Source organism: Hippopotamus amphibius, chromosome 10 (genome assembly GCF_030028045.1).
Source record: "Hippopotamus amphibius kiboko isolate mHipAmp2 chromosome 10, mHipAmp2.hap2, whole genome shotgun sequence".
In the NCBI taxonomy this organism is placed as follows: Eukaryota; Metazoa; Chordata; class Mammalia; order Artiodactyla; family Hippopotamidae; genus Hippopotamus; species Hippopotamus amphibius.
Genome location: NC_080195.1, coordinates 36484935 through 36509049, shown reverse-complemented (window position 1 = coordinate 36509049; position 24115 = coordinate 36484935).

Below are 24115 nucleotides of genomic sequence, written 5' to 3'. Positions count from 1 at the left end.
AAACATTGTGAAATGGGGGAGAAGCTTCTCCAATTACACAGGATGGATACATGGCACACCTGTCGATATTCTAGAAAGGGTACAAAGTTTCTGAAATGCAGGTATGCCTTGGGATAATCGGTCAGCCATGCTGACGGTTACATGAGAGCCACTTGATTAAGCTTCCTTCGCAACCCCTTGTCATGCGATCTTTAACCTTGCCTCTTTAAGTGTCTAACAGATAGTTAGGCTGAGGCTTTCCCAAAGTGCTTCAACTTCAAGAAGACTCTTACCAATGCAGTTTTGACAAACTGAGTAAACAGATGCATATGCTACTAACGTTTATGGATTTGCTTCGCAATAATGCTGATTTTGATCTGTGTTCTCCCGTTAAGGGAAGCTCTTCCCCTCAACTTCCTAACAACTTACAACAATTTCTTCCCTTCTGCTTCTGCGTGTCTGGATTACCTGCCAGAACGTCTCCCCCAGAATGCCACCCTCACGCTGCTTTTCAGGCTTATTCTCCTGGATTCCTTATACAAGTTTATATAAGACTTGGATCAAGACTTGCAACGTGGCATTGCTTCCAACTCAGAATGCACTGTAGGGCTTTGCTTTCCTCCAGCAGCACGTAGCTAGAGTGGTCGTCACCCCATTCCCTGAAAGACTTGGGAAAAGATGAACCAGGAATCTAGGTTGAAAGCAAGTCCCCTAAAACAGAGATCCGCTGCTGAGTTTATGATTAACCACTCTATCCAAATCATACCCACATATTCTCCTCAGGGTTGCAGAGGACCAAAGAAAAGGGGGAATTGTACCATAGCCAGCTGAATGCAGCCCTTCCCAGGCAGCCCTTGCTGTGCACTGTGACCCACTGCCCCGTTACCAGGCAATGGTTACCAGGAGACCACTAATGCCAATGTGACCACCCTGCTCAGCCATTGGTGGGCAGTGTAGTGGGCCCCTGCCCCAAGCAAGCCACTGTCTGTCAGCCATCTTCAGTGGGGGCCCGTTGTTAGGCAGCAGTCAGTGGAGTGCTGCCCCTTCAGACCTGGAGCATGAGGTAAGAGGCAAGTGCCAGCCTTCTCCCCAGCATTCTTCTGCTCACACGGCCTTGGGCCAGCTTGTGTGATGGGGAGCCCAGAAAACAGGCTGGGGGTGTGTCCTGCAGGGCTCCAGAGCCAAGGCCATGAATGACCATTGGCCCAGACCAGGCCTTGAGGCAGTGTTGAACCTCTACCACACACCGCCACTGTGACCCTAAGGGTATGGCTCACAGTCTGGGGTACGTGACCACCACTGTTTGGGTGGCCTGAGGAGCATTAAGACCTGTTGGGTCATGTGCACCCGGCTCCCTCAGTGATGAGAGCTAGCAAGCGTCTGGGACCTGGCCCTGAGGGAGCCACCAAGGCAGAGCTGCCTCCTCTGTGAGGCGTGGGCACTGGTGGGAGGACCCAGACCAGCTCCTGGACAAACCCTCCATGGCAGGAGGACCACCACCCCTCCCAGGGACCCCTTTCTCTTAGGTGGGTCTGGACCTCAGAGGGTGAGTCTTGTGCCTTGGGACCTTGCCCTTTCTTGTCACCCAGAGAGTGACATTTGTTTGCTGGAGATTGATAGGATCATTGAGACCTGACTATGACCTGTCCTCAAGAACAATGGATCGGACAGGGAGAAGTTTTCAACGAAAAGCCACACCCCTCCATCACCTTACCTCTAAGAGGGCTTTGCTAAAAGCTTTCAAGGTTGGGGATTACCCAGCATAAGCCACCCATTTCCTTGAATGTCTCAACAACAAATATTTCTCGGCTCCAAAGTCCAATGTTTTGCTGCTGTTTGGCCTCACTGTGCGTCGGGCACACATCCTGGTCTTTGGTTACCAATTATAGCGAGCCAGCCAGGAGGTCTGTGCCCATGGTGTATTGATCTCGATCAGGGGCGTCGCCATTTATACTTCCCAGCACATGCCAGAGTACATTTGGCTCCAGGATACTGGCAGGGATTCTCCCTGATATGCAGTGGCTGCCCTACAGCACGAGGCTGCTTGTCTTGGAGACATGTCCAGAGCAGTGGTATACAGTTCATGTCATTTGGGGGTAAGTCGCTCCAGCTTGCACAGGCTGGGAAATAGGTCTACTCCAACTGGGCTGCTCCCCTTAGCGGATGGGAGCCCCTCTGAGTCCATTCCCTCTTGAGAACTGGGGGCCTCCATGTGGGAGTGGAAGTGGAAGTTGACAAAATGCCTTCTCTGGCTTTCTGTCTTTGTGATTGCAGTGTTTATTTGTTCTTCATGTGTTTGTGTGTGTCAATGTGGTGTTAATCACGGCAGTCTGTGCTTTGGTTTGTGGGATCCTCTTTGTGATTCGTACATTGTAGGTGTGTGAAACAGCACTTGCATTGAGTACTTGAGACGTCTTTGGTCAGTAACGGAGCTTGCATATGATCCAACTAGGTATCATTCCCTCCTGCATTGTGTTTCAGCTGTGGTGGAACATTGGTTGACATATTCCCTTTCCAATGGGTAGGAATCTGCCCTTTGGTGCCTGGGAACTGCGATCCTGAGAGACCTTTTGGCATTGCATTTGTCTCTCTGCTATTGGATAACACCTGCTGTGATCAGCAGAGCTCTAGTCCATCTTGTAGTCCGCTAAGGGACAAGCAAGTATTTTTTTTTTTTTTTTACATTGCATGGCCAGCATATTCTACAGATTCTGGTGAAACATGGCATCAAATGAATCATTTTCATATCTCCAAAACCAGTCTATGTAAAATATTCAGTTAGAGAAAGTTTGTTCAGTGAAATCCTTTTGGTTTTCATCATTGTGACCCTGAGAAAACGAGCATATTTCCAGGAGACATGTGGAAGTTAATGAAGCAAATTGAACTTTTCCTAATTTCTTTGCTTTTTCCTTTTTGGCTCTTTCTGCTTCCCAGGTCAGTAGGCATGACAACTGTGGTCCTGATTCCCTATCTTTCAATTTGCATGTTGTTTGTCGTTTTGTTGTTAAAATGAGGGAACGTAGTTCGAAAACATTGAGGATGTTGTTCATCCTCACCCTTTGCTTTGGTCCTCAGGACTGAGAGTTTCTTTTGTGCATGTACTTTTGCGTTTGTTTTGTGTGAAAGTGTTGTGGCTCTGGGAAACTCAAATGTGCTTCCCCAACGCACCCCTTTCAGGTGCATTCTCCAGATTTGGGCCACTTTTAGGGATAAGGCAATTGACATGAACTGCCGAGTTGATGTGTAAATGAGCTCTATTTCACTGAAAGGGAAGCACTTACCTATTCAATACTTCCTCCTCTTGAGAGAATTGGCCTCCATGGATTTCAGGTCCTGATGATCTGGCAAATAGCTAGTACTGAACTGATATCTGGTATGGAAGCTGCCTTAAGCTTCTTGCATTCTGAAGTATAAACCTTCTACAGTCCCTAGGTTTCTTAGAGATCCAAAAAGACCTTATATCTGTTGCCAATTTGACAGCAAGGACCATAAGTTGAAATGATGACACTTGAAGTCTTTCTAAATGGCCTCTCTAGATTTGGGTAGCATGAAACTTCACCAAGGTAAGTGGCAAGCATTCCTTGACTCTCCGGGTCATTTCAAAGAGGATAGAGGATTGGAACATTGGATGCTGGGCACATCTAAGATTCCCTACCTTTGCCTACTTAGCAGAAGGTCTCAAAAGTATCCGTTTGCAATCAGAAATGCTGGTATGGCATCCAGCTGACAATTGCTTGCTTCTTGGTTTTCACTAAGTGAAGGTGTTAAGGACTTGAGGATTGTAATCGAAATATGTAATTAAAGCTAAGGAACTCATGAAAAGGAACACATTTCAGGATAGAGTAGGAAGGTGGGATAAATGTGTTGAGCCAAAAACCAACATTTGATGCATCATTGGGCTGAAACGAAACTCCACTTCGGGAAATGGATACTGTTATTAAAAATACGTTTTTTTCAAGGCTGGATTGGGTTCCCCTCTGCCAAGAGAACACGTTTACTTGCAATGCTGCTTTCAATACCATGGTATGTGAACTGTCCTGCCTTTAAGGGATCTCGATTTGCTTTTAAGATCTCTTCTCACTTTGGAGAAGAAAGAAGAATTCTCTTCAAAGGACTGATGAGCTTATTGGACCAGGTGTTTTGAAATATTTTGTTAACTTTGGATTAGTTGCGGGGCCCTTAAGGCAACTCAAGGAGGACTATTTCAGTCGTATATCTGGTATGGAAATTACAGAGAAAACATTGTGAAATGGGGGAGAAGCTTCTCCAATTACACAGGATGGATACATGGCACACCTGTCGATATTCTAGAAAGGGTACAAAGTTTCTGAAATGCAGGTATGCCTTGGGATAATCGGTCAGCCATGCTGACGGTTACATGAGAGCCACTTGATTAAGCTTCCTTCGCAACCCCTTGTCATGCGATCTTTAACCTTGCCTCTTTAAGTGTCTAACAGATAGTTAGGCTGAGGCTTTCCCAAAGTGCTTCAACTTCAAGAAGACTCTTACCAATGCAGTTTTGACAAACTGAGTAAACAGATGCATATGCTACTAACGTTTATGGATTTGCTTCGCAATAATGCTGATTTTGATCTGTGTTCTCCCGTTAAGGGAAGCTCTTCCCCTCAACTTCCTAACAAATTACAACAATTTCTTCCCTTCTGCTTCTGCGTGTCTGGATTACCTGCCAGAACGTCTCCCCCAGAGTGCCACCCTCACGCTGCTTTTCAGGCTTATTCTCCTGGATTCCTTATACAAGTTTATATAAGACTTGGATCAAGACTTGCAACGTGGCATTGCTTCCAACTCAGAATGCACTGTAGGGCTTTGCTTTCCTCCAGCAGCACGTAGCTAGAGTGGTCGTCACCCCATTCCCTGAAAGACTTGGGAAAAGATGAACCAGGAATCTAGGTTGAAAGCAAGTCCCCTAAAACAGAGATCCACTGCTGAGTTTATGATTAACCACTCTATCCAAATCATACCCACATATTCTCCTCAGGGTTGCAGAGGACCAAAGAAAAGGGGGAATTGTACCATAGCCAGCTGAATGCAGCCCTTCCCAGGCAGCCCTTGCTGTGCACTGTGACCCACTGCCCCGTTACCAGGCAATGGTTACCAGGAGACCACTAATGCCAATGTGACCACCCTGCTCAGCCATTGGTGGGCAGTGTAGTGGGCCCCTGCCCCAAGCAAGCCACTGTCTGTCAGCCATCTTTAGTGGGGGCCCGTTGTTAGGCAGCAGTCAGTGGAGTGCTGCCCCTTCAGACCTGGAGCATGAGGTAAGAGGCAAGTGCCAGCCTTCTCCCCAGCATTCTTCTGCTCACACGGCCTTGGGCCAGCTTGTGTGATGGGGAGCCCAGAGAACAGGCTGGGGGTGTGTCCTGCAGGGCTCCAGAGCCAAGGCCATGAATGACCATTGGCCCAGACCAGGCCTTGAGGCAGTGTTGAACCTCTACCACACACCGCCACTGTGACCCTAAGGGTATGGCTCACAGTCTGGGGTACCTGACCACCACTGTTTGGGTGGCCTGAGGAGCATTAAGACCTGTTGGGTCATGTGCACCCGGCTCCCTCAGTGATGAGAGCTAGCAAGCGTCTGGGACCTGGCCCTGAGGGAGCCACCAAGGCAGAGCTGCCTCCTCTGTGAGGCGTGGGCACTGGTGGGAGGACCCAGACCACCTCCTGGACAAACCCTCCATGGCAGGAGGACCACCACCCCTCCCAGGGACCCCTTTCTCTTAGGTGGGTCTGGACCTCAGAGGGTGAGTCTTGTGCCTTGGGACCTTGCCCTTTCTTGTCACCCAGAGAGTGACATTTGTTTGCTGGAGATTGATAGGAACATTGAGACCTGACTATGACCTGTCCTCAAGAACAATGGATCGGACAGGGAGAAGTTTTCAACGAAAAGCCACACCTCTCCATCACCTTACCTCTAAGAGGGCTTTGCTAAAAGCTTTCAAGGTTGGGGATTACCCAGCATAAGCCACCCATTTCCTTGAATGTCTCAACAACAAATATTTCTCGGCTCCAAAGTCCAATGTTTTGCTGCTGTTTGGCCTCACTGTGCGTCGGGCACACATCCTGGCCTTTGGTTACCAATTATAGCGAGCCAGCCAGGAGGTCTGTGCCCATGGTGTATTGATCTCGATCAGGGGTGTCGCCATTTATACTTCCCAGCACATGCCAGAGTACATTTGGCTCCAGGATACTGGCAGGGATTCTCCCTGATATGCAGTGGCTGCCCTACAGCACGAGGCTGCTTGTCTTGGAGACATGTCCAGAGCAGTGGTATACAGTTCATGTCATTTGGGGGTAAGTCGCTCCAGCTTGCACAGGCTGGGAAATAGGTCTACTCCAACTGGGCTGCTCCCCTTAGCGGATGGGAGCCCCTCTGAGTCCATTCCCTCTTGAGAACTGGGGGCCTCCATGTGGGAGTGGAAGTGGAAGTTGACAAAATGCCTTCTCTGGCTTTCTGTCTTTGTGATTGGAGTGTTTATTTGTTCTTCATGTGTTTGTGTGTGTCAATGTGGTGTTAATCACGGCAGTCTGTGCTTTGGTTTGTGGGATCCTCTTTGTGATTCGTACATTGTAGGTGTGTGAAACAGCACTTGCATTGAGTACTTGAGACGTCTTTGGTCAGTAACGGAGCTTGCATATGATCAAACTAGGTATCATTCCCTCCTGCATTGTGTTTCAGCTGTGGTGGAACATTGGTTGACATATTCCCTTTCCAATGGGTAGGAATCTGCCCTTTGGTGCCTGGGAACTGCGATCCTGAGAGACCTTTTGGCATTGTATTTGTCTCTCTGCTATTGGATAACACCTGCTGTGATCAGCAGAGCTCTAGTCCATCTTGTAGTCCGCTAAGGGACAAGCAAGTATTTTTTTTTTTTTTACATTGCATGGCCAGCATATTCTACAGATTCTGGTGAAACATGGCATCAAATGAATCATTTTCATATGTCCAAAACCAGTCTATGTAAAATATTCAGTTAGAGAAAGTTTGTTCAGTGAAATCCTTTTGGTTTTCATCATTGTGACCCTGAGAAAACGAGCATATTTCCAGGAGACATGTGGAAGTTAATGAAGCAAATTGAACTTTTCCTAATTTCTTTGCTTTTTCCTTTTTGGCTCTTTCTGCTTCCCAGGTCAGTAGGCATGACAACTGTGGTCCTGATTCCCTATCTTTCAATTTGCATGCTGTTTGTCGTTTTGTTGTTAAAATGAGGGAACGTAGTTCGAAAACATTGAGGATGTTGTTCATCCTCACCCTTTGCTTTTGTCCTCAGGACTGAGAGTTTCTTTTGTGCATGTACTTTTGCGTTTGTTTTGTGTGAAAGTGTTGTGGCTCTGGGAAACTCAAATGTGCTTCCCCAACGCACCCCTTTCAGGTGCATTCTCCAGATTTGGGCCACTTTTAGGGATAAGGCAATTGACATCAACTGCCGAGTTGATGTGTAAATGAGCTCTGTTTCACTGAAAGGGAAGCACTTACCTATTCAATACTTCCTCCTCTGGAGAGAATTGGCCTCCATGGATTTCAGGTCCTGATGATCTGGCAAATAGCTAGTACTGAACTATATCTGGTATGGAAGCTGCCTTAAGCTTCTTGCATTCTGAAGTATAAACCTTCTGCAGTCCCTAGGTTTCTTAGAGATCCAAAAAGACCTTATATCTGTTGCCAATTTGACAGCAAGGACCATAAGTTGAAATGATGACACTTGAAGTCTTTCTAAATGGCCTCTCTAGATTTGGGTAGCATGAAACTTCACCAAGGTAAGTGGCAAGCATTCCTTTACTCTCCGGGTCATTTCAAAGAGGATAGAGGATTGGAACATTGGATGCTGGGCACATCTAAGATTCCCTACCTTTGCCTACTTAGCAGAAGGTCTCAAAAGCATCCGTTTGCAATCAGAAATGCTGGTATGGCATCCAGCTGACAATTGCTTGCTTCTTGGTTTTCACTAAGTGAAGGTGTTAAGGACTTGAGGATTGTAATCGAAATATGTAATTAAAGCTAAGAAACTCATGCAAAGGAACACATTTCAGGATAGAGTAGGAAGGTGGGATAAATGTGTTGAGCCAAAAACCAACATTTGATGCATCATTGGGCTGAAACGAAACTCCACTTCGGGAAATGGATACTGTTATTAAAAATACGTTTTTTTCAAGGCTGGATTGGGTTCCCCTCTGCCAAGAGAACACGTTTACTTGCAATGCTGCTTTCAATACCATGGTATGTGAACTGTCCTGCCTTTAAGGGATCTCGATTTGCTTTTAAGATCTCTTCTCACTTTGGAGAAGAAAGAAGAATTCTCTTCAAAGGACTGATGAGCTTATTGGACCAGGTGTTTTGAAATATTTTGTTAACTTTGGATTAGTTGCGGGGCCCTTAAGGCAACTCAAGGAGGACTATTTCAGTCGTATATCTGGTATGGAAATTACAGAGAAAACATTGTGAAATGGGGGAGAAGCTTCTCCAATTACACAGGATGGATACATGGCACACCTGTCGATATTCTAGAAAGGGTACAAAGTTTCTGAAATGCAGGTATGCCTTGGGATAATCGGTCAGCCATGCTGACGGTTACATGAGAGCCACTTGATTAAGCTTCCTTCGCAACCCCTTGTCATGCGATCTTTAACCTTGCCTCTTTAAGTGTCTAACAGATAGTTAGGCTGAGGCTTTCCCAAAGTGCTTCAACTTCAAGAAGACTCTTACCAATGCAGTTTTGACAAACTGAGTAAACAGATGCATATGCTACTAACGTTTATGGATTTGCTTCGCAATAATGCTGATTTTGATCTGTGTTCTCCCGTTAAGGGAAGCTCTTCCCCTCAACTTCCTAACAACTTACAACAATTTCTTCCCTTCTGCTTCTGCGTGTCTGGATTACCTGCCAGAACGTCTCCCCCAGAGTGCCACCCTCACGCTGCTTTTCAGGCTTATTCTCCTGGATTCCTTATACAAGTTTATATAAGACTTGGATCAAGACTTGCAACGTGGCATTGCTTCCAACTCAGAATGCACTGTAGGGCTTTGCTTTCCTCCAGCAGCACGTAGCTAGAGTGGTCGTCACCCCATTCCCTGAAAGACTTGGGAAAAGATGAACCAGGAATCTAGGTTGAAAGCAAGTCCCCTAAAACAGAGATCCGCTGCTGAGTTTATGATTAACCACTCTATCCAAATCATACCCACATATTCTCCTCAGGGTTGCAGAGGACCAAAGAAAAGGGGGAATTGTACCATAGCCAGCTGAATGCAGCCCTTCCCAGGCAGCCCTTGCTGTGCACTGTGACCCACTGCCCCGTTACCAGGCAATGGTTACCAGGAGACCACTAATGCCAATGTGACCACCCTGCTCAGCCATTGGTGGGCAGTGTAGTGGGCCCCTGCCCCAAGCAAGCCACTGTCTGTCAGCCATCTTTAGTGGGGGCCCGTTGTTAGGCAGCAGTCAGTGGAGTGCTGCCCCTTCAGACCTGGAGCATGAGGTAAGAGGCAAGTGCCAGCCTTCTCCCCAGCATTCTTCTGCTCACACGGCCTTGGGCCAGCTTGTGTGATGGGGAGCCCAGAAAACAGGCTGGGGGTGTGTCCTGCAGGGCTCCAGAGCCAAGGCCATGAATGACCATTGGCCCAGACCAGGCCTTGAGGCAGTGTTGAACCTCTACCACACACCGCCACTGTGACCCTAAGGGTATGGCTCACAGTCTGGGGTACCTGACCACCACTGTTTGGGTGGCCTGAGGAGCATTAAGACCTGTTGGGTCATGTGCACCCGGCTCCCTCAGTGATGAGAGCTAGCAAGCGTCTGGGACCTGGCCCTGAGGGAGCCACCAAGGCAGAGCTGCCTCCTCTGTGAGGCGTGGGCACTGGTGGGAGGACCCAGACCAGCTCCTGGACAAACCCTCCATGGCAGGAGGACCACCACCCCTCCCAGGGACCCCTTTCTCTTAGGTGGGTCTGGACCTCAGAGGGTGAGTCTTGTGCCTTGGGACCTTGCCCTTTCTTGTCACCCAGAGAGTGACATTTGTTTGCTGGAGATTGATAGGAACATTGAGACCTGACTATGACCTGTCCTCAAGAACAATGGATCGGACAGGGAGAAGTTTTCAACGAAAAGCCACACCCCTCCATCACCTTACCTCTAAGAGGGCTTTGCTAAAAGCTTTCAAGGTTGGGGATTACCCAGCATAAGCCACCCATTTCCTTGAATGTCTCAACAACAAATATTTCTCGGCTCCAAAGTCCAATGTTTTGCTGCTGTTTGGCCTCACTGTGCGTCGGGCACACATCCTGGCCTTTGGTTACCAATTATAGCGAGCCAGCCAGGAGGTCTGTGCCCATGGTGTATTGATCTCGATCAGGGGCGTCGCCATTTATACTTCCCAGCACATGCCAGAGTACATTTGGCTCCAGGATACTGGCAGGGATTCTCCCTGATATGCAGTGGCTGCCCTACAGCACGAGGCTGCTTGTCTTGGAGACATGTCCAGAGCAGTGGTATACAGTTCATGTCATTTGGGGGTAAGTCGCTCCAGCTTGCACAGGCTGGGAAATAGGTCTACTCCAACTGGGCTGCTCCCCTTAGCGGATGGGAGCCCCTCTGAGTCCATTCCCTCTTGAGAACTGGGGGCCTCCATGTGGGAGTGGAAGTGGAAGTTGACAAAATGCCTTCTCTGGCTTTCTGTCTTTGTGATTGGAGTGTTTATTTGTTCTTCATGTGTTTGTGTGTGTCAATGTGGTGTTAATCACGGCAGTCTGTGCTTTGGTTTGTGGGATCCTCTTTGTGATTCGTACATTGTAGGTGTGTGAAACAGCACTTGCATTGAGTACTTGAGACGTCTTTGGTCAGTAACGGAGCTTGCATATGATCAAACTAGGTATCATTCCCTCCTGCATTGTGTTTCAGCTGTGGTGGAACATTGGTTGACATATTCCCTTTCCAATGGGTAGGAATCTGCCCTTTGGTGCCTGGGAACTGCGATCCTGAGAGACCTTTTGGCATTGTATTTGTCTCTCTGCTATTGGATAACACCTGCTGTGATCAGCAGAGCTCTAGTCCATCTTGTAGTCCGCTAAGGGACAAGCAAGTATTTTTTTTTTTTTTTTTACATTGCATGGCCAGCATATTCTACAGATTCTGGTGAAACATGGCATCAAATGAATCATTTTCATATCTCCAAAACCAGTCTATGTAAAATATTCAGTTAGAGAAAGTTTGTTCAGTGAAATCCTTTTGGTTTTCATCATTGTGACCCTGAGAAAACAAGCATATTTCCAGGAGACATGTGGAAGTTAATGAAGCAAATTGAACTTTTCCTAATTTCTTTGCTTTTTACTTTTTGGCTCTTTCTGCTTCCCAGGTCAGTAGGCATGACAACTGTGGTCCTGATTCCCTATCTTTCAATTTGCATGCTGTTTGTCGTTTTGTTGTTAAAATGAGGGAACGTAGTTCGAAAACATTGAGGATGTTGTTCATCCTCACCCTTTGCTTTGGTCCTCAGGACTGAGAGTTTCTTTTGTGCATGTACTTTTGCGTTTGTTTTGTGTGAAAGTGTTGTGGCTCTGGGAAACTCAAATGTGCTTCCCCAACGCACCCCTTTCAGGTGCATTCTCCAGATTTGGGCCACTTTTAGGGATAAGGCAATTGACATCAACTGCCGAGTTGATGTGTAAATGAGCTCTATTTCACTGAAAGGGAAGCACTTACCTATTCAATACTTCCTCCTCTGGAGAGAATTGGCCTCCATGGATTTCAGGTCCTGATGATCTGGCAAATAGCTAGTACTGAACTGATATCTGGTATGGAAGCTGCCTTAAGCTTCTTGCATTCTGAAGTATAAACCTTCTGCGGTCCCTAGGTTTCTTAGAGATCCAAAAAGACCTTATATCTGTTGCCAATTTGACAGCAAAGACCATAAGTTGAAATGATGACTCTTGAAGTCTTTCTAAATGGCCTCTCTAGATTTGGGTAGCATGAAACTTCACCAAGGTAAGTGGCAAGCATTCCTTGACTCTCCGGGTCATTTCAAAGAGGATAGAGGATTGGAACATTGGATGCTGGGCACATCTAAGATTCCCTACCTTTGCCTACTTAGCAGAAGGTCTCAAAAGCATCCGTTTGCAATCAGAAATGCTGGTATGGCATCCAGCTGACAATTGCTTGCTTCTTGGTTTTCACTAAGTGAAGGTGTTAAGGACTTGAGAATTGTAATTGAAATATGTAATTAAAGCTAAGAAACTCATGAAAAGGAACACATTTCAGGATAGAGTAGGAAGGTGGGATAAATGTGTTGAGCCAAAAACCAACATTTGATGCATCATTGGGCTGAAACGAAACTCCACTTCGGGAAATGGATACTGTTATTAAAAATACGTTTTTTTCAAGGCTGGATTGGGTTCCCCTCTGCCAAGAGAACACGTTTACTTGCAATGCTGCTTTCAATAACATGGCATGTGAACTGTCCTGCCTTTAAGGGATCTCGATTTGCTTTTAAGATCTCTTCTCACTTTGGAGAAGAAAGAAGAATTCTCTTCAAAGGACTGATGAGCTTATTGGACCAGGTGTTTTGAAATATTTTGTTAACTTTGGATTAGTTGCGGGGCCCTTAAGGCAACTCAAGGAGGACTATTTCAGTCGTATATCTGGTATGGAAATTACAGAGAAAACATTGTGAAATGGGGGAGAAGCTTCTCCAATTACACAGGATGGATACATGGCACACCTGTCGATATTCTAGAAAGGGTACAAAGTTTCTGAAATGCAGGTATGCCTTGGGATAATCGGTCAGCCATGCTGACGGTTACATGAGAGCCACTTGATTAAGCTTCCTTCGCAACCCCTTGTCATGCGATCTTTAACCTTGCCTCTTTAAGTGTCTAACAGATAGTTAGGCTGAGGCTTTCCCAAAGTGCTTCAACTTCAAGAAGACTCTTACCAATGCAGTTTTGACAAACTGAGTAAACAGATGCATATGCTACTAACGTTTATGGATTTGCTTCGCAATAATGCTGATTTTGATCTGTGTTCTCCCATTAAGGGAAGCTCTTCCCCTCAACTTCCTAACAACTTACAACAATTTCTTCCCTTCTGCTTCTGCATGTCTGGATTACCTGCCAGTACGTCTCCCCCAGAGTGCCACCCTCATGCTGCTTTTCAGGCTTATTCTCCTGGATTCCTTATACAAGTTTATATAAGACTTGGATCAAGCCTTGCAACGTGGCATTGCTTCCAACTCAGAATGCACTGTAGGGCTTTGCTTTCCTCCAGCAGCACGTAGCTAGAGTGGTCGTCACCCCATTCCCTGAAAGACTTGGGAAAAGTTGAACCAGGAATCTAGGTTGAAAGCAAGTCCCCTAAAACAGAGATCCGCTGCTGAGTTTATGATTAACCACTCTATCCAAATCATACCCACATATTCTCCTCAGGGTTGCAGAGGACCAAAGAAAAGGGGGAATTGTACCATAGCCAGCTGAATGCAGCCCTTCCCAGGCAGCCCTTGCTGTGCACTGTGACCCACTGCCCCGTTACCAGGCAATGGTTACCAGGAGACCACTAATGCCACTGTGACCACCCTGCTCAGTCATTGGTGGGCAGTGTAGTGGGCCCCTGCCCCAAGCAAGCCACTGTCTGTCAGCCATCTTTAGTGGGGGCCCTTTGTTAGGCAGCAGTCAGTGGAGTGCTGCCCCTTCAGACCTGGAGCATGAGGTAAGAGGCAAGTGCCAGCCTTCTCCCCAGCATTCTTCTGCTCACACGGCCTTGGGCCAGCTTGTGTGATGGGGAGCCCAGAAAACAGGCTGGGGGTGTGTCCTGCAGGGCTCCAGAGCCAAGGCCATGAATGACCATTGGCCCAGACCAGGCCTTGAGGCAGTGTTGAACCTCTACCACACACCGCCACTGTGACCCTAAGGGTATGGCTCACAGTCTGGGGTACGTGACCACCACTGTTTGGGTGGCCTGAGGAGCATTAAGACCTGTTGGGTCATGTGCACCCGGCTCCCTCAGTGATGAGAGCTAGCAAGCGTCTGGGACCTGGCCCTGAGGGAGCCACCAAGGCAGAGCTGCCTCCTCTGTGAGGCGTGGGCAGTGGTGGGAGGACCCAGACCAGCTCCTGGACAAACCCTCCATGGCAGGAGGACCACCACCCCTCCCAGGGACCCCTTTCTCTTAGGTGGGTCTGGACCTCAGAGGGTGAGTCTTGTGCCTTGGGACCTTGCCCTTTCTTGTCACCCAGAGAGTGACATTTGTTTGCTGGAGATTGATAGGAACATTGAGACCTGACTATGACCTGTCCTCAAGAACAATGGATCGGACAGGGAGAAGTTTTCAACGAAAAGCCACACCCCTCCATCACCTTACCTCTAAGAGGGCTTTGCTAAAAGCTTTCAAGGTTGGGGATTACCCAGCATAAGCCACCCATTTCCTTGAATGTCTCAACAACAAATATTTCTCGGCTCCAAAGTCCAATGTTTTGCTGCTGTTTGGCCTCACTGTGCGTCGGGCACACATCCTGGCCTTTGGTTACCAATTATAGCGAGCCAGCCAGGAGGTCTGTGCCCATGGTGTATTGATCTCGATCAGGGGCGTCGCCATTTATACTTCCCAGCACATGCCAGAGTACATTTGGCTCCAGGATACTGGCAGGGATTCTCCCTGATATGCAGTGGCTGCCCTACAGCACGAGGCTGCTTGTCTTGGAGACATGTCCAGAGCAGTGGTATACAGTTCATGTCATTTGGGGGTAAGTCGCTCCAGCTTGCACAGGCTGGGAAATAGGTCTACTCCAACTGGGCTGCTCCCCTTAGCGGATGGGAGCCCCTCTGAGTCCATTCCCTCTTGAGAACTGGGGGCCTCCATGTGGGAGTGGAAGTGGAAGTTGACAAAATGCCTTCTCTGGCTTTCTGTCTTTGTGATTGGAGTGTTTATTTGTTCTTCATGTGTTTGTGTGTGTCAATGTGGTGTTAATCACGGCAGTCTGTGCTTTGGTTTGTGGGATCCTCTTTGTGATTCGTACATTGTAGGTGTGTGAAACAGCACTTGCATTGAGTACTTGAGACGTCTTTGGTCAGTAACGGAGCTTGCATATGATCCAACTAGGTATCATTCCCTCCTGCATTGTGTTTCAGCTGTGGTGGAACATTGGTTGACATATTCCCTTTCCAATGGGTAGGAATCTGCCCTTTGGTGCCTGGGAACTGCGATCCTGAGAGACCTTTTGGCATTGCATTTGTCTCTCTGCTATTGGATAACACCTGCTGTGATCAGCAGAGCTCTAGTCCATCTTGTAGTCCGCTAAGGGACAAGCAAGTATTTTTTTTTTTTTTTACATTGCATGGCCAGCATATTCTACAGATTCTGGTGAAACATGGCATCAAATGAATCATTTTCATATCTCCAAAACCAGTCTATGTAAAATATTCAGTTAGAGAAAGTTTGTTCAGTGAAATCCTTTTGGTTTTCATCATTGTGACCCTGAGAAAACGAGCATATTTCCAGGAGACATGTGGAAGTTAATGAAGCAAATTGAACTTTTCCTAATTTCTTTGCTTTTTACTTTTTGGCTCTTTCTGCTTCCCAGGTCAGTAGGCATGACAACTGTGGTCCTGATTCCCTATCTTTCAATTTGCATGCTGTTTGTCGTTTTGTTGTTAAAATGAGGGAACGTAGTTCAAAAACACTGAGGATGTTGTTGATCCTCACCCTTTGCTTTGGTCCTCAGGACTGAGAGTTTCTTTTGTGCATGTACTTTTGCGTTTGTTTTGTGTGAAAGTGTTGTGGCTCTGGGAAACTCAAATGTGCTTCCCCAACGCACCCCTTTCAGGTGCATTCTCCAGATTTGGGCCACTTTTAGGGATAAGGCAATTGACATCAACTGCCGAGTTGATGTGTAAATGAGCTCTATTTCACTGAAAGGGAAGCACTTACCTATTCAATACTTCCTCCTCTGGAGAGAATTGGCCTCCATGGATTTCAGGTCCTGATGATCTGGCAAATAGCTAGTACTGAACTGATATCTGGTATGGAAGCTGCCTTAAGCTTCTTGCATTCTGAAGTATAAACCTTCTGCGGTCCCTAGGTTTCTTAGAGATCCAAAAAGACCTTATATCTGTTGCCAATTTGACAGCAAGGACCATAAGTTGAAATGATGACACTTGAAGTCTTTCTAAATGGCCTCTCTAGATTTGGGTAGCATGAAACTTCACCAAGGTAAGTGGCAAGCATTCCTTGACTCTCCGGGTCATTTCAAAGAGGATAGAGGATTGGAACATTGGATGCTGGGCACATCTAAGATTCCCTACCTTTGCCTACTTAGCAGAAGGTCTCAAACGCATACGTTTGCAATCAGAAATGCTGGTATGGCATCCAGCTGACAATTGCTTGCTTCTTGGTTTTCACTAAGTGAAGGTGTTAAGGACTTGAGGATTGTAATTGAAATATGTAATTAAAGCTAAGAAACTCATGAAAAGGAACACATTTCAGGATAGAGTAGGAAGGTGGGATAAATGTGTTGAGCCAAAAACCAACATTTGATGCATCATTGGGCTGAAACGAAACTCCACTTCGGGAAATGGATACTGTTATTAAAAATGCGTTTTTTTCAAGGCTGGATTGGGTTCCCCTCTGCCAAGAGAACACGTTTACTTGCAATGCTGCTTTCAATAACATGGTATGTGAACTGTCCTGCCTTTAAGGGATCTCGATTTGCTTTTAAGATCTCTTCTCACTTTGGAGAAGAAAGAAGAATTCTCTTCAAAGGACTGATGAGCTTATTGGACCAGGTGTTTTGAAATATTTTGTTAACTTTGGATTAGTTGCGGGGCCCTTAAGGCAACTCAAGGAGGACTATTTCAGTCGTATATCTGGTATGGAAATTACAGAGAAAACATTGTGAAATGGGGGAGAAGCTTCTCCAATTACACAGGATGGATACATGGCACACCTGTCGATATTCTAGAAAGGGTACAAAGTTTCTGAAATGCAGGTATGCCTTGGGATAATCGGTCAGCCATGCTGACGGTTACATGAGAGCCACTTGATTAAGCTTCCTTCGCAACCCCTTGTCATGCGATCTTTAACCTTGCCTCTTTAAGTGTCTAACAGATAGTTAGGCTGAGGCTTTCCCAAAGTGCTTCAACTTCAAGAAGACTCTTACCAATGCAGTTTTGACAAACTGAGTAAACAGATGCATATGCTACTAACGTTTGTGGATTTGCTTCGCAATAATGCTGATTTTGATCTGTGTTCTCCCGTTAAGGGAAGCTCTTCCCCTCAACTTCCTAACAACTTACAACAATTTCTTCCCTTCTGCTTCTGCGTGTCTGGATTACCTGCCAGAACGTCTCCCCCAGAGTGCCACCCTCACGCTGCTTTTCAGGCTTATTCTCCTGGATTCCTTATACAAGTTTATATAAGACTTGGATCAAGACTTGCAACGTGGCATTGCTTCCAACTCAGAATGCACTGTAGGGCTTTGCTTTCCTCCAGCAGCACGTAGCTAGAGTGGTGGTCACCCCATTCCCTGAAAGACTTGGGAAAAGATGAACCAGGAATGGAGGTTGAAAGCAAGTCCCCTAAAACAGAGATCCGCTGCTGAGTTTATGATTAACCACTCTATCCAAATCATACCCACATATTCTCCTCAGGGTTGCAGAGGACCAGAGAAAAGGGGGAATTGTACCATAGCCAGATGAATGCAGCCCTTCCCAGGCAGCCCTTGCTGTGCACTGTGACCCACTGCCCCGTTACCAGGCAATGGTTACCAGGAGACCACTAATGCCACGTGACCACCCTGCTCAGCCATTGGTGGGCAGTGTAGTGGGCCCCTGCCCCAAGCAAGCCACTGTCTGTCAGCCATCTTTAGTGGGGGCCCTTTGTTAGGCAGCAGTCAGTGGAGTGCTGCCCCTTCAGACCTGGAGCATGAGGTAAGAGGCAAGTGCCAGCCTTCTCCCCAGCATTCTTCTGCTCACACGGCCTTGGGCCAGCTGGTGTGATGGGGAGCCCAGAGAACAGGCTGGGGGTGTGTCCTGCAGGGCTCCAGAGCCAAGGCCATGAATGACCATTGACCCAGACCAGGCCTTGAGGCAGTGTTGAACCTCTACCACACACAGCCACTGTGACCCTAAGGGTATGGCTCACAGTCTGGGGTACCTGACCGCCACTGTTTGGGTGGCCTGAGGAGCATTAAGACCTGTTGGGTCATGTGCACCCGGCTCCCTCAGTGATGAGAGCTAGCAAGGGTCTGGGACCTGGCCCTGAGGGAGCCACCAAGGCAGAGCTGCCGCCTCTGTGAGGCGTGGGCAGTGGTGGGAGGACCCAGACCAGCTCCTGGACAAACCCTCCATGGCAGGAGGACCACCACCCCTCCCAGGGACCCCTTTCTCTTAGGTGGGTCTGGACCTCAGAGGGTGAGTCTTGTGCCTTGGGACCTTGCCCTTTCTTGTCACCCAGAGAGTGACATTTGTTTGCTGGAGATTGATAGGAACATTGAGACCTGACTATGACCTGTCCTCAAGAACAATGGATCGGACAGGGAGAAGTTTTCAACGAAAAGCCACACCCCTCCATCACCTTACCTCTAAGAGGGCTTTGCTAAAAGCTTTCAAGGTTGGGGATTACCCAGCATAAGCCACCCATTTCCTTGAATGTCTCAACAACAAATATTTCTCGGCTCCAAAGTCCAATGTTTTGCTGTTGTTTGGCCTCACTGCGCGTCGGGCACACATCCTGGCCTTTGGTTACCAATTATAGCGAGCCAGCCAGGAGGTCTGTGCCCATGGTGTATTGATCTCGATCTGGGGCATCGCCATTTATAGTTCCCAGCACATGCCAGAGTACATTTGGCTCCAGGATACTGGCAGGGATTCTCCCTGATATGCAGTGGCTGCCCTACAGCACGAGGCTGCTTGTCTTGGAGACATGTCCAGAGCAACGGTATACAGTTCATGTCATTTGGGGGTAAGTCGCTCCAGCTTGCACAGGCTGGGAAATAGGTCTACTCCAACTGGGCTGCTCCCCTTAGCGGATGGGAGCCCCTCTGAGTCCATTCCCTCTTGAGAACTGGGGGCCTCCATGTGGGAGTGGAAGTGGAAGTTGACAAAATGCCTTCTCTGGCTTTCTGTCTTTGTGATTGGAGTGTTTATTTGTTCTTCATGTGTTTGTGTGTGTCAATGTGGTGTTAATCACGGCAGTCTGTGCTTTGGCTTGTGGGATCCTCTTTGTGATTCGTACATTGTAGGTGTGTGAAACAGCACTTGCATTGAGTACTTGAGACGTCTTTGGTCAGTAACGGAGCTTGCATATAATCAAACTAGGTATCGTTCCCTCCTGCATTGTGTTTCAGCTGTGGTGGAACATTGGTTGACATATTCCCTTTCCAATGGGTAGGAATCTGCCCTTTGGTGCCTGGGAACTGCGATCCTGAGAGACCTTTTGGCATTGCATTTGTCTCTCTGCTATTGGATAACACCTGCTGTGATCAGCAGAGCTCTAGTCCATCTTGTAGTCCGCTAAGGGACAAGCAAGTATTTTTTTTTTTTTTTTACATTGCATGGCCATCATATTCTACAGATTCTGGTGAAACATGGCATCAAATGAATCATTTTCATATCTCCAAAACCAGTCTATGTAAAATATTCAGTTAGAGAAAGTTTGCTCAGTGAAATCCTTTTGGTTTTCATCATTGTGACCCTGAGAAAACGAGCATATTTCCAGGAGACATGTGGAAGTTAATGAAGCAAATTGAACTTTTCCTAATTTCTTTGCTTTTTCCTTTTTGGCTCTTTCTGCTTCCCAGGTCAGTAGGCATGACAACTGTGGTCCTGATTCCCTATCTTTCAATTTGCATGTTGTTTGTCGTTTTGTTGTTAAAATGAGGGAACGTAGTTCGAAAACACTGAGGATGTTGTTCATCCTCACCCTTTGCTTTGGTCCTCAGGACTGAGAGTTTCTTTTTTGCATGTACTTTTGCGTTTGTTTTGTGTGAAAGTGTTGTGGCTCTGGGAAACTCAAATGTGCTTCCCCAACGCACCCCTTTCAGGTGCATTCTCCAGATTTGGGCCACTTTTAGGGATAAGGCAATTGACATCAACTGCCGAGTTGATGTGTAAATGAGCTCCACTTCACTGAAAGGGAAGCACTTACCTATTCAATACTTCCTCCTCTGGAGAGAATTGGCCTCCATGGATTTCAGGTCCTGATGATCTGGCAAATAGCTAGTACTGAACTGATATCTGGTATGGAAGCTGCCTTAAGCTTCTTGCATTCTGAAGTATAAACCTTCTGCGGTCCCTAGGTTTCTTAGAGATCCAAAAAGACCTTATATCTGTTGCCAATTTGACAGCAAGGACCATAAGTTGAAATGATGACACTTGAAGTCTTTCTAAATGGCCTTTCTAGATTTGGGTAGCATGAAACTTCACCAAGGTAAGTGGCAAGCATTCCTTGACTCTCCGGGTCATTTCAAAGAGGATAGAGGATTGGAACATTGGATGCTGGGCACATCTAAGATTCCCTACCTTTGCCTACTTAGCAGAAGGTCTCAAAAGCATCCGTTTGCAATCAGAAATGCTGGCATGGCATCCAGCTGACAATTGCTTGCTTCTTGGTTTTCACTAAGTGAAGGTGTTAAGAACTTGAGGATTGTAATCAAAATATGTAATTAAAGCTAAGAAACTCATGAAAAGGAACACATTTCAGGATAGAGTAGGAAGGTGGGATAAATGTGTTGAGCCAAAAACCAACATTTGATGCATCATTGGGCTGAAACGAAACTCCACTTCGGGAAATGGATACTGTTATTAAAAATACGTTTTTTTCAAGGCTGGATTGGGTTCCCCTCTGCCAAGAGAACACGTTTCCTTGGAATGCTGCTTTCAATAACATGGTATGTGAACTGTCCTGCCTTTAAGGGATCTCGATTTGCTTTTAAGATCTCTTCTCACTTTGGAGAAGAAAGAAGAATTCTCTTCAAAGGACTGATGAGCTTATTGGACCAGATGTTTTGAAATATTTTGCTAACTTTGGATTAGTTGCGGGGCCCTTAAGGCAACTCAAGGAGGACTATTTCAGTCGTATATCTGGTATGGAAATTACAGAGAAAACATTGTGAAATGGGGGAGAAGCTTCTCCAATTACACAGGATGGATACATGGCACATCTGTCGATATTCTAGAAAGGGTACAAAGTTTCTGAAATGCAGGTATGCCTTGGGATAATCGGTCAGCCATGCTGACGGTTACATGAGAGCCACTTGATTAAGCTTCCTTCTCAACCCCTTGTCATCCGATCTTTAACCATGCCTCTTTAAGTGTCTAACAGATAGTTAGGCTGAGGCTTTCCCAAAGTGCTTCAACTTCAAGAAGACTCTTACCAATGCAGTTTTGACAAACTGAGTAAACAGATGCATATGCTACTAACGTTTGTGGATTTGCTTCGCAATAATGCTGATTTTGATCTGTGTTCTCCCGTTAAGGGAAGCTCTTCCCCTCAACTTCCTAACAACTTACAACAATTTCTTCCCTTCTGCTTCTGCGTGTCTGGATTACCTGCCAGAACGTCTCCCCCAGAGTGCCACCCTCACGCTGCTTTTCAGGCTTATTCTCCTGGATTCCTTATACAAGTTTATATAAGACTTGGATCAAGACTTGCAACGTGGCATTGCTTCCAACTCAGAATGCACTGTAGGGCTTTGCTTTCCTCCAGCAGCACGTAGCTAGAGTGGTCGTCACCCCATTCCCTGAAAGACTTGGGAGAAGATGAACCAGGAATCTAGGTTGAAAGCAAGTCCCCTAAAACAGAGATCCGCTGCTGAGTTTATGATTAACCACTCTATCCAAATCATACCCACATATTCTCCTCAGGGTTGCAGGGGACCAAAGAAAAGGGGGAATTGTACCATAGCCAGCTGAATGCAGCCCATCCCAGGCAGCCCTTGCTGTGCACTCTGACCCACTGCCCCATTACCAGGCAATGGTTACCAGGAGACCACTAATGCCAATGTGACCACCCTGCTCAGCCATTGGTGGGCAGTGTAGTGGGCCCCTGCCCCAAGCAAGCCACTGTCTGTCAGCCATCTTTAGTGGGGGCCCTTTGTTAGGCAGCAGTCAGTGGAGTGCTGCCCCTTCAGACCTGGAGCATGAGGTAAGAGGCAAGTGCCAGCCTTCTCCCCAGCATTCTTCTGCTCACATGGCCTTGGGCCAGCTGGTGTGATGGGGAGCCCAGAGAACAGGCTGGGGGTGTGTCCTGCAGGGCTCCAGAGCCAAGGCCATGAATGACCATTGGCCCAGACGAGGCCTTGAGGCAGTGTTGAACCTCTACCACACACAGCCACTGTGACCCTAAGGGTATGGCTCACAGTCTGGGGTACCTGACCACCACTGTTTGGGTGGCCTGAGGAGCATTAAGACCTGTTGGGTCATGTGCACCCGGCTCCCTCAGTGATGAGAGCTAGCAAGGGTCTGGGACCTGGCCCTGAGGGAGCCACCAAGGCAGAGCTGCCTCCTCTGTGAGGCGTGGGCAGTGGTGCGAGGACCCAGACCAGCTCCTGGACAAACCCTCTATGGCAGGAGGACCACCACCCCTCCCAGGGACCCCTTTCTCTTAGGTGGGTCTGGACCTCAGAGGGTGAGTCTTGTGCCTTGGGACCTTGCCCTTTCTTGTCACCCAGAGAGTGACATTTGTTTGCTGGAGATTGATAGGAACATTGAGACCTGACTATGACCTGTCCTCAGGAACAATGGATCGGACAGGGAGAAGTTTTCAACGAAAAGCCACACCCCTCCATCACCTTACCTCTAAGAGGGCTTTGCTAAAAGCTTTCAAGGTTGGGGATTACCCAGCATAAGCCACCCATTTCCTTGAATGTCTCAACAACAAATATTTCTCGGCTCCAAAGTCCAATGTTTTGATGTTGTTTGGCCTCACTGTGCGTCGGGCACACATCCTTGCCTTTGGTTACCAATTATAGCGAGCCAGCCAGGAGGTCTGTGCCCATGGTGTATTGATCTTGATCTGGGGCGTCGCCATTTATACTTCCCAGCACATGCCAGAGTACATTTGGCTCCAGGATACTGGCAGGGATTCTCCCTGATATGCAGTGGCTGCCCTACAGCACGAGGCTGCTTGTCTTGGAGACATGTCCAGAGCAACGGTATACAGTTCATGTCATTTGGGGGTAAGTCGCTCCAGCTTGCACAGGCTGGGAAATAGGTCTACTGCAACTTGGCTGCTCCCCTTAGCGGATGGGAGCCCCTCTGAGTCCATTCCCTCTTGAGAACTGGGGGCCTCCATGTGGGAGTGGAAGTGGAAGTTGACAAAATGCCTTCTCTGGCTTTCTGTCTTTGTGATTGGAGTGTTTATTTGTTCTTCATGTGTTTGTGTGTGTCAATGTGGTGTTAATCACGGCAGTCTGTGCTGTGGTTTGTGGGATCCTGTTTGTGATTCGTACATTGTAGGTGTGTGAAACAGCACTTGCATTGAGTACTTGAGACGTCTTTGGTCAGTAACGGAGCTTGCATATAATCAAACTAGGTATCGTTCCCTCCTGCATTGTGTTTCAGCTGTGGTGGAACATTGGTTGACATATTCCCTTTCCAATGGGTAGGAATCTGCCCTTTGGTGCCTGGGAACTGCGATCCTGAGAGACCTTTTGGCATTGCATTTGTCTCTCTGCTATTGGATAACACCTGCTGTGATCAGCAGAGCTCTAGTCCATCTTGTAGTCCGCTAAGGGACAAGCAAGTATTTTTTTTTTTTTTTACATTGCATGGCCAGCATATTCTACAGATTCTGGTGAAACATGGCATCAAATGAATCATTTTCATATCTCCAAAACCAGTCTATGTAAAATATTCAGTTAGAGAAAGTTTGTTCAGTGAAATCCTTTTGGTTTTCATCATTGTGACCCTGAGAAAACGAGCATATTTCCAGGAGACATGTGGAAGTTAATGAAGCAAATTGAACTTTTCCTAATTTCTTTGCTTTTTCCTTTTTGGCTCTTTCTGCTTCCCAGGTCAGTAGGCATGACAACTGTGGTCCTGATTCCCTATCTTTCAATTTGCATGCTGTTTGTCGTTTTGTTGTTAAAATGAGGGAACGTAGTTCGAAAACACTGAGGATGTTGTTCATCCTCACCCTTT